Source organism: Littorina saxatilis, linkage group LG1, assembly GCF_037325665.1.
Source record: "Littorina saxatilis isolate snail1 linkage group LG1, US_GU_Lsax_2.0, whole genome shotgun sequence".
Classification (NCBI taxonomy): domain Eukaryota; kingdom Metazoa; phylum Mollusca; class Gastropoda; order Littorinimorpha; family Littorinidae; genus Littorina; species Littorina saxatilis.
Window position 1 is genome coordinate 6,250,337 of NC_090245.1, and position 11,545 is coordinate 6,261,881.

General features: G+C 39.6%; 1 long non-coding RNA gene across 1 annotated transcript; it reads right to left on the reverse strand.

Annotated features, from left to right (window-relative positions):
• Window positions 1–326: 326 nt before the first annotated feature.
• On the reverse strand, window positions 327–4,123 carry LOC138960008 (uncharacterized). The gene is made up of 3 exons (XR_011453861.1): window positions 3,875–4,123; window positions 2,998–3,088; window positions 327–1,983 (listed from the first exon to the last, which is right to left on the reverse strand). It is a non-coding gene; the product is annotated as an uncharacterized lncRNA (long non-coding RNA).
• Between the last annotated feature and the right edge of the window lie 7,422 nt (window positions 4,124–11,545).

An 11,545-nucleotide genomic window follows, 5' to 3' on the forward strand; every position in this document is an offset into this window, starting at 1 on the left:
AGGGAAACAACCCCTGCAATGAACTTCTATCTGTCTACAGTGGTACCATTCACTGTAAACAGTTCCTTCCCTTAAATTGTTGGGATTAACAAAGAAACTACAATGGGAAGAAGGATAACTTCCTCATTGGGCATGCTTAGAAATGAGAATGGCTAAATACGAGTTATTCCCCTTTTCTACATGCTGATCAGGCAGTCTCCTGCTTTGTCATGACTAGTACAGTCGATCTTTCTCATGCTGTGACTTGCTTTATTTTCACATTTTCGGTATTTAAAACGGCAAACACACACACACACACACACACACATACACTGAAGAAGTTTCCATTCTGATTCGGTTATTTTATTTGGTGCTATATGTTTGCTTCACATTGTTTCTTCTTTTACATTGCTTTGGATATCCCAATTCGCTAAACACATCCATAATGCATGCATGGCTCATTCGAAAGAGGGCAACTGAACAACTGATGCCCAATAGCAATAAATACTGAACAACTGAACAATAAATAGCAATAAATGATGACAGTGCCAAGTTTTTAAGTACAAAGTGAAATCATGTGACTGGACAAAGGCACAATTACAAAATACAAATAAAAAAATCGAGGCCCATTTTAATTAAGTTCTCAGCTCATGGGGAAGCATAAGGTGACCCTAGAAACCGAAATTAGGAGACCTCCCGCCCCCAGGGCAGACTACAAAAAAAAAAGGGGGGGGGGGCTAATTTGTGAAAAAGTATAAAAGGAATCAAAAACTGTATACATGTATTTAGTTAATACCCCAAAAATTGTATAGTATATACAATGTCAGACCCTAAAGAAAGTTTGTTAGTCATTGCTTAGGCAAAAAAGCAAAATAGTCTGTTTACGGTATCCCGACCAACCCTATTTTTTCCCCGCCAACCCTAGACTTTTTTTTTTGGCATTTGGAGAAAAAGAAAGAAAAAAAATCAATTTTGTTCCTGTTTTTTTGCAAAATAATTTAAAAAGATGGTTATAAAAAAAAATTAAGAAAAGCCGACCTACCGACCCTCTTTTTGTGTGCCTATGTTACTGTGAACAGACTAAAAGGTACATGTATCACAAACAACACACCAGGGATGCTACTCCCCCCTTAAAAATAGCCATGAGTCATAGGTGTGACGTTTGAATCTTTTAGGTAAATAAAACCATAGGCAATTGATCGGAAATATCAGTAAAAATCTTGTATATACTATACAATTTTTGGGGTATTAACAAAATACATGTATACAGTTTTTGTAAACAAGTTTATTATTTGTTTGCTTGGACCAATCCTCTTGCCGAAGAGTTTTACAATAAAAATTGATTTTACGTCAAAAATATCACAGGAATATCGAATGTTGAGGTAAGGCTGGGATAGCCAAGTTCAAGAATAACGGAAGGTGACTTGAATCTTTTTGAAAATGTATAAAAATATAGATGGTAGGCAATTCAAAATTAAAAAAAGGACTCTCGGAGCATGGACTTAATGAGTCAAAAATTAAAGAAGGCTCTATGAGCCGAAGTACATGTTTTGTCTATTGTCTTTTTTTATTTTGAATTCTCTACCATCTATATTTTGATACAATTTTGGACCCTCTTTGTACAAAGAGAGTTGGCAATTGTTAATCACATTCTCTCATCTCATTGACTCTCCTTCGGCTCCTTGGTAACATGCGTTCCCGTCTCTGCCAGGATTGGACACAGCAGCAGATAAACGGTAAATATGTAACAGGCATAAATGGCAAAATAGCTCGCCTCGCCTGATAATATATGAGACAACTGTTCTATTACAAAGTCTTTCTTGGGAGGCTTGGCTAATTTACTCGCTCGTTTTACACGGGGTTCCATCGTTTTCTTTTCTAATCGGAAAACCTTGCTCCTCAGTTTGTTGACCTTCTGCCGAAGTTCCGCTTCACGAGGGGATGGGGAGGATGACGACTTTGATGCTTTACATCCTATGTCCTCCAGGATCGCCTGAATGTCATCTAAAAAAGAAAACACACACACAAAACACACATAAAATAACATAACCATAACAAGTTACAACCTGGAAGAAATTAAAACACGTGTAATTAAATCACAAAATGAAAATAAACAATAGCGTAGGAAGGCAGGCCAGAAATGAAGTGTATTAGCAACTATGGATACGATGTGGAACAATGATGGAATTGACCTTGTTTGGTACTGAATGGGTGAGGCCATTAGAACTGTACCCACGGAATACGCGCTATATAAGCTTCATATTGATTGATTGATTGATTGATTAGGACAACAGTATCAGGTAAACTCCTCACACACCATGCCTCTTTCTTTCTTTCTTTATTTGGTGTTTAACGTCGTTTTCAACCACGAAGCTTATATCGCGACGGGGAATGGGGGGGGGGGGGGGGGAGATGGGAATAGAGCCACTTAATTGTTTCTTGTTACACCATGCCTCTAACAGGATATGTTTCCCATCTTTACGTGTGGGAACTACAGGTACAATTTCATCCATCCATGCATCTGCCCTATACAGCTTCTTCTTCTTCTTCTTCTTCTGCGTTCGTGGGCTGAAACTCCCACGTGCACTCATTTTTTTTGCACAAGTGGAATTTTACGTGTATGACCGTTTTTACCCCGCCATTTAGGCAGCCATACGCCGCTTTCGGAGGAAGCATGCGGGGTATTTTTGTGTTTCTAAAACCCACCGAACTCTGACATGGATTACAGGATCTTTTTCGTGCGTACTTGGTCTTGTGCTTGCGTGTACACATGAAGGGGGATAAGTCACTAGCAGGTCTGCACATAAGTTGACCTGGGAGATCGGAAACATCTCCGCACTTAACCCACCAGGCGGCCGCGACCGGGATTCGAACCCTCGACCTTCCGAGTTAATAGACCGACGTCTTACCACCCCGCCACAGCGCCCGTCACCCTATACAGCAATTATCAACTATGTAATGTATGGGTTTAAACATTTTTTGATGTCAGGGTGTTCTACATGGTTAAAAATCTCTTACCTGGTTGAACAATTTGTGCATCAGGAGACAGGTCGGTGCTGGCTTCATTTGTAGCTACCCTTTGCGATGGTGGCTTCCTCCCACTAGCAACCTGCAAATGCACAGCTCTTTAACTGACAAACTCACAACCAACACCCAGTCACAATGAAACAATTCTCCCAATTTCATGGCATTGGTCTTAGGCCACACAAAAAAGTGTATGTTTCTGGTAAGGCAAAACAAAAAATAATCTGTTTACGGTATCCGGACCGACCCTATTTTTTTCCCACCGGCCCTAGACTTTTTGGGGGCATTAAAAAATAAAATTAAAATATTCAGATGGCTAAAATACAAAAATAAAAAGCCGACCTACCGACGCTATTTTTGGGGGGCCTATGTTACCTTAAACAGACTTTTTTGTGGCCTAACATGACTAAAGGTGCAGATTTTTTTTCTAAACTTTTTTTTTTAAACCATCTTTTTAACTTATTTTGTTGAAAAACAGGAAAACAATTGATTTTCGAATACCCCTTTTATTTTTGAAAATGCAAAAAAAAAAGTCTAGGGTCGTCGGGAAAACATAGGTAGGGTCAGGTGACCAGAAACATACAACTTTTTTGTTGTTGACGCCGACGCTATACTTTTTTTTTGCCATTTGGGGCTGTTTTTTTGCAAAATAAGTTCATCATATCATCATAATCAAGACGTCGATCCAAAATAAGTAACTTTTTTTTGTTGGCCTTATAATTTTTTTGCGCTAAATGCAAACAGGCATTATTTGATGGGAACAATGCTGTTTTTTTCAATTCTTATCTGCCTCAAACTTGTCATTACTCAACCTGCATTTAATAGTGTGCTTCTTTGGTTTGCAAAAACCTAAAACCAATAAATAAATAACCTTCGGTGGTGGATTGGGCACTGCAAACAATGTCGGGACAGCATTCCACACAAGTGATCCTCTCTGCAGGATTGTTTTACTGGTTGGCCTCAAAGTGATCAGTACAAAGCTTGAGACCTTGAACATCAGCTGGCTGCAGCTTTTCAAAGTCCTCTCGCTTGTGAATTGCATCCATATTCTGCACCTAGTTTGACAATAAAAACAACAATGTTATTGTTAAACTAAGCAAAAAGGAAAGACAAAAAAAGCTAAATCCGAACTTGACCTGCTATCTGTGTCACTGCGCCCTAGATACCTGCCACGTGAGTTTGGACAGATATTCGTCACGGTTATTTATACACCGCCGCAGTCCGACCCTGCACGTGCCGCTTCACAGATCGCTGACGTAGTGCGCGAACTCCAGATGATCTCCCCTGATGCACCGAACTTTATTGCCGGCGACTTCAACAGTTGTGACCTTTGCACTTGTTTGCCCTCATTTCACCAATATGTCACAGTCCCTACACGCAAAGAAAAAACTATTGATCTGTTGTATGGAAATGTACCTGATGCTTTCAAATCATTTGCACTGCCCCCCATTGGTAAATCTGATCATGATTCTGTCCATCTTGTCCCATCATACACACCCAAAATCAAATCTGGAAATGTTGTGAAGAAAACCGTGAAAGTGTGGTCTGAGGATAGCATTGAACAGCTGCGTGGATGTTATGAATGTACTGACTGGGATATGTTTTTAGAGTCTAGTGACAGTGTGAATGAAGCAGCGGATGTGATTACTGACTACATTACTTTCTGTGAAGATACAGTTATCCCAACCAAAACTGTCAAAATTTTCCCCAACAACAAGCCCTGGATAACGAAGTCGTTGAAGGCCACGCTCAATGAGAAGAAAATCGCCTTTCAATCTGGTGATAAAGACGAGCGTAGGCGTGTGCAGGCAAAACTTAGGAAAGAAATTTCAGAAGCAAAAAAAGCGTACAAAGAAAAGGTCGAAGAGCAGTTTCAGCACGGGAATATCGCTGATGCGTGGAAAGGGTTGAAAACTCTGTCAGGTCAAACAAAACAGAAACCCAGTTGTACTCTCCCTTTAGAAGACCAACAAAACATGGCACAGGACCTGAATACGTTTTACTGCCGATTCGAACGCGACGATGTAGGGAGTGTTTTAGATGACACCATTCTAAACTTAAAAGAGAGAATTTCTGACGACGACGACTTCGAGATCGAGGGTGATGTGGTGCAGTCTGTTTTTCAGAAACTTAAGGTGCGTAAGGCTGTTGGTCCTGATGGTCTTGGGGGCAGGACCTTGAAGTGGTGTGCAGCACAGTTGTCTGTAGTTTTCAGTCAGCTTTTCAATTGGTCACTCAGGGACTGTATTGTTCCTGATGTGTGGAAAAAGTCAACCATCTGTCCCGTTCCTAAAAACAGTAGACCCAAACAGCTCAATGACTATCGTCCAGTTGCCCTCACTTCGGTAGTAATGAAATGTTTTGAACGCATCCTTCTGCCTCGTCTTCTCAACTGCACACAACCTTTCATGGACCCTTTTCAGTTTGCCTACAAGAAAAACAGAGGTACAGATGACGCCACACTCACACTTCTGCAGCAAGCATATAGTCACTTAGAAAAACCTGGTTCCTTCGTCCGTATTCTATTTATAGACTTTTCATCTGCTTTCAACACAATACAACCTCACCTGCTTGTTCAAAAACTGCTTTCTTACAACGTCACTCCCAGACTCGTCCTTTGGATCACACAGTTTCTAGTGAACAGAACCCAGTCCGTCCGTTTCCATAGCGCACTTTCATCCATAGTTAGTACTTCTACTGGAGCCCCTCAGGGCACAGTATTGTCTCCAGTTCTGTTCACATTATACACTAACGATTGTCAAGGCACTGTTACGACCCCTCTTGTGAAATATTCTGACGATTCTGCCCTTGAAGACCTGTCTGACTCTGATTCTGTTTATTTTTCTGAAGTTCAAAATTTCAGCTCCTGGTGTAAAGATAACTATTTAGCCCTAAATGTAACAAAAACAAAAGAGCTAGTTATTGACTTTCGCAAAAACCCAGCTACAGTTTCAGATTTGTACATAGATGGTGTGAAAGTTGAGCGAGTGACTGAATACAAATATCTCGGAACAGTCATTGACAACAAACTAAATTTCTCCTCAAACACTAAAGCTATCCACAAGAAGTGTCAGTCAAGAATCTACTGCTTACAAAAGCTCAGAAGTCTGAACATCAACAGCCGCATCCTCCAAACATTCTATACTTCATTCATTGAATCCATTCTCACTTTCTCTTTCATCTGCTGGTATGGAGGTCTGTGTGTGAAGAGTAAGAATGTGCTTGGGCGGGTGGTGAACACATGTGGTAAGATTGTGGGGGTGAGACAGGAAGGATTGACTGTGCTGTATGAACGACGTGTGGTGCGAAAGGCCCGTTGCATCATCCAGGATAGTAGTCATGTGCTCGCTCACCACTTTGAGGTCCTGCCCTCAGGACGTCGCCTCCGCACTCCCAGATTCCGCACGCTCAGAACTAAGAACAGTTTTATTCCAAAGTCAATTGGCTTTTTAAATACCTAAGTTAATTAAAACTAGTATGTGTGCCGGTGAACATATGCACTGATTTCTGTGATGAATATTTTTTTATGTGCACCCTTATACTGAGTGTGATAACCCTCGAATGACTAGTCCTGTGATAAATATTGTTCAATGACATATCTAGTCCTGTGATAATGATAGTTTTTAGCGTTAAACTTTTAACCTATTTGGAATCATGTTACTATTCCTGTTAGTGTACATATGCGTGCGCGAGTGTAGTATGCTTCGTATGGTATTTTTATCTGTTGTCTTATTATTTGTTTTGTCTTTTAATGTGCACCACACTGAAATTTCTCTGTATGAGATAATAAAGTATTCGTATTCGTATTCGTATTCGCAGTCTAAATCTAACGCTCTGCCTGAACGCAAAACGGATGAGTGATGTACTTTTGTACTGTAGTTTTCCCGTAAGCAAGGTTTGATAAAGTATTCGGCAAATATGCCCACGGGTTGTTTTGTACTGACTGCTGACTCACACTCGATCACAGTTGAGTACTCGCTGACGCTGTAGTCTACTGAGTGAGTTGACTCGAGCCATTGCATTCTCATTCTGAAGAAGGTAAACCTGATGAAATAATCACTGCACAACCCACCTTTTTTCTTCTTTAGGGAACTTGTGGAAAGTGTTCCCGAAGCAGCTCTGTTTGTAACGGGCGTTCTTGCAACAAAAAGCCGAGCACAATTTACCACCACCTCGCACGCGATCGGTACCTACGCGATCCGCCATTTTGTTTTCGCCGCCAGCATGTAACTAGGGACGATAACCCACAAACACTTTTTCGCATTTTCTTCGCAAGTTCCACGTCTTCCTCATGTACAGTGTTTGGGATTAATAAAAATTTTGTTGACGGTGTGCGACCCACGTGTTTTGACTTTTCCAAGATGGCGGATCGTTCTGCTGAGACGTAGTAACTTGAAAAGAGTGCTAGAACGTGTTATTCAGTACGGTTCTGATCTTGACCTCAGTGATGATGATAGTGGAGATGATATTTTAGATTCTGGTGACGATTTTGTGCCAATGGACGATCATTTGGGTGATGATTCGGGCAATGCAAGTGTCGATCATGACATTGTGTATGATGAACCCATGACGTAGAAAGTTTTTTTGTTTTGCTTCAAATTGGATATTTTGCGTGGATATGAAGACAACAAAAGGTATGTACTTTCAAATGTTTCATATATTTTCTAAAAGAGTAAGTTTCAAACTTTGCAAAAACATAAGGTATGTAAGGTTATCTTGTGTTGTTGATTTTTAATATTTTTTTCAAAATGGCTCTAAATCGCGCGTTGGCAGGGAACACAGGGGAAATTTAGCTGCGCAGCGAATGAGTTATTAAACAAATAAATAAATGGGTTCAGTAATAAATTAATTGACCAATACATCCATAAAACAATAAATTCACAGATAATTGAACAAACAAATAAATACGCGAATTTGCTGAAACACACTATAATCATTCATTCTGTAATCTGTGTTTATCGCGGTTTTACCTTTGCATCTCTTCAGGTGTTATTTCTCCGCTTGTTCTTTCTTTCTTTCTTTCTTTAAGTGTGCACACACACACACACACACACACACACACACACACACACACACACACACACACACACACACACACACACACACAAGAAAGACAGAAAGATGCACATCAAAGCAGAGCACTTAGCCCGCCTTTTAAACCAAATGATGAGAAATTGTGGTCTGGTGCATGGGATGCAAGCTTATGATTAATTTCATACTCTGTCTGTTTGTCTAACACATAAATTCCTGTGCTCATTTGTTTAGTGTTCTGGTCTACTTTCCTAGCAATTTAGCTTTTAAGCTACTTCTTCGTCTTTGAAAATAGCAAAACTTTTCTGGCATGACCTTGACACAAACTCACAGGTTTAACACGACTTGGGAAACAACCTCCTCTCCCTTCCCCTCTCCCCCCACTCCAACCCCCTTCAATTAAAAAAAAGAAAATTAAAAAACAGAAAAAAGAACTAGCAACTTGGCTACACTTCAGGTGCAAATTCCGCATCTTAGTTAAGTAAAAATTGAAAGCCAAAAACAACACGGAATTAGTTGCAGCTTTTCGTTTCTCTAACCCTGCAGTCTGCGTTTTCTTGACTGTTCTCAACAGTCCATACACACTTGGGAAAAGCTATATAAGAAATCCGAGCACGCACACAAATGTAAAGTTTATAATGACTTTCAAAATCAACACGCGATTTAAGTGCAAGTCCACCCAAGTAATACAAGCAATATTATCTCAAACAAACAAACTTTAAATAAAAAATCAAACAAAAACGGAAAACAAATCAGCACTCCCAGCAAGAATGGCGATGTTGAGAATGTGGGTCATTCCAAGCCCTTGCTGTTGGTGAGAGCAAACAGAAAACCTTGAGACTTTTGATTACAAACATATCGATCTGCACATTTTCTTTTTCATGCCACTCTTCTTTTTAATTATTTGTGAGTGTGCTTGTTGTTGTTGTTGTTTTGTCCTGTTGGCTTCTTTTTTTCCGTTGTATTGTGTGTGTGTTGTGTGAGTGTGTGTGTGTGTGTGTGTGCCGGTGTGCCCGTGTGTGAGAGAGAGAGAGAGAGAGAGAGAGAGAGAGAGAGAGAAGGAGAGAGTGTGTGTGTGTGTGCGTGCGTGCGTGCGTGCGTGTGTGTGTGTGCGTGCGTGCGTGCTTGCGTGCAAGCGAGTGCGTGCGTGCAAGCGAGTGCGTGCGTGCGTGTGTGTGTGTGTGTGTACGACACAAATACACATAGTCAGTCGGCTAAGGACCGTTTTGGTTACTTTTTTGGCGTGACGTTAGCAAACACATTTTTCTGATATATTTTAACACCACAACACTAAATCTAAAGTCGTGGGGCAATATTCCAAACCATCGGTGAGAAAAACGTTGGTTTGTGTGTATGTTTTCCTTCTTTGGCGTTACTATTCTCGTTTAGAGCGTTGGGTTCATAAAACGGACATAAAACTTAAACCGCTTGACAGAAATTCTATAACTGTAAATCATTCGAAAGGGAAGGCATTCATGTACATGTTTGTGCCACTTAAAATGACGTCATTATCTGTTTGTGCCTGTAGTTTTGACGTAATTCAGTAGGCTAAACAACATCATAATGAGGCAAGAAATCGCCTTTGGTTTTCAGTGTAAAACAGTTCAGCTCATTTGACTGGCGATTGTAATGATGTAAGTAACGGTTTCCAGTTTTCGCGCAGATGTGTCAATTTCAATTGCAGGAATTTTCTTCTCTTTTTTTAACAAAACATCAATAGGGTCATATGCTTTATTCATAATCCACAATTTAGCCCATTTGTTCTTCATCCTTTGTGAAAATAGTGCAAACTGGACACCATGTTACCAACATCATAAAAGTTGTCTTCATTACTTTACCATCCTCTCGCGATGTAAGTACTGATAATTTTCATAAGATTTTTCGGTATCATATACACAGGGACCTGCTCTTTATTATATAAACCATTTCATCAGTTTTTCTGCAAAAAAAATTTTTTAAACTTTTGTCCCACCCCTGTTTGCCAGTATCTGAGATGGTCTCATGTTTAAATTACATGTCCCTTATTTCAGTCATATATCAATTAATAAGTAAATGTGCATACCTTTATTAAACGTTACTTTCACTTTAAGATCGCTTCTAACATTTAGTATAATTTCTGACAAATGCACGCTATGTAATAATTTGATAACATTATTGACGTCATGTGGTAAAATCGGAAAGTTGAATTATTTTGCTGTCTGGTGGCAACAATCTTTAGCTTTCGTTTAAGGTATAATTTGCTTTATCCGTATGCAGTCAAGCGGTACATGACGTTTTTTTTGTAACCTACCCCCTGCGTCATGGCTGCATTTTTGCAGAATATGGGTTATGTTACGAAAACGCTTCTCATTCGAAGGTGGTTGGGTTTAGCCATTTGTCGTTTACCGAACTGTGGCTGCAAATAAAACGAACTTTCCAAAAAACATAATATCTAATGTGACCACCCAAAGTAACCCTCCCACTATAGCCAGCCAGGTGACTAACATACTGACTTACATTGCTAACATTCATGCACAAAAAGTACGGCCAAATATGCAGAGCAAGATTAATATTTATCAATTTTCTACCGGCCATCAATCTTTATATTAATTACGGAGCAATGCGCTACGAGTACAACAGGTTGAAAGATATTCCCCGCAATAATTTCCAGAAATCGTGACATAAAACAGTATTTTTTCACCCAGAATATTGACAGTCTCACGGATTTATCAAGGGCGGATGTCCCGGTGTCCTAAAAATCAATGCTGTTCTTGTCAAGATTTTGTGTTCTTCAAAAGAAATATCACTTGCCCATTATTTTGCACAGTATGACATCTGTTGTTAACTCAGACAGAGACAGAGAGCCAGTGGCAGTGAGGCACACAGACAGATTGAGAACTAGAATAAAAGCCTGATGACGTCATAATGATCGAGTCACAAGAAGTATGAGCATCGAAGGCGACGAACACAGGACAGGCGAACAAAGGATGAGAAACAAACAAACAAACATAACAAAACTACAAGTCGCGTAAGGCGAAATTACTACAGTTAGTCAAGCTGAGGAACTCACAGAATGAAACTGAATGCACTGCATTTTTTCACAATGACCGTAGTCCGCCGCTTGTGCAAAACGGAGTGAAACTGACGAGCCTGTTCAGCGCGGTAGTGGTTTCGCTGTGCTGCATAGCACGCTTTTCTGTACCTCTCTTCGTTGTAACTTTCTGAGCGTGTTTTTAATCCAAACATATCATATCTATATGTTTTTGGAATCAGGAACCGACAAGGAACAAGATGAAATTGTTTTTAAATCGATTTCGGAAATTTAATTTTGATAATAATTTTTATATTTTTAATTTTCAGAGCTTGTTTTTAATCCAAATATAACATATTTATATGTTTTTGGAATCAGGAAATGATGTAGAATAAGATGAACGTAAATTTGGATCGTTTTATATAAAAAATACATTATTACAATTTTCAGATTTTTAATGACCAAAGTCATTAATCAATGTTTAAGCCACCAAGCTGAAAT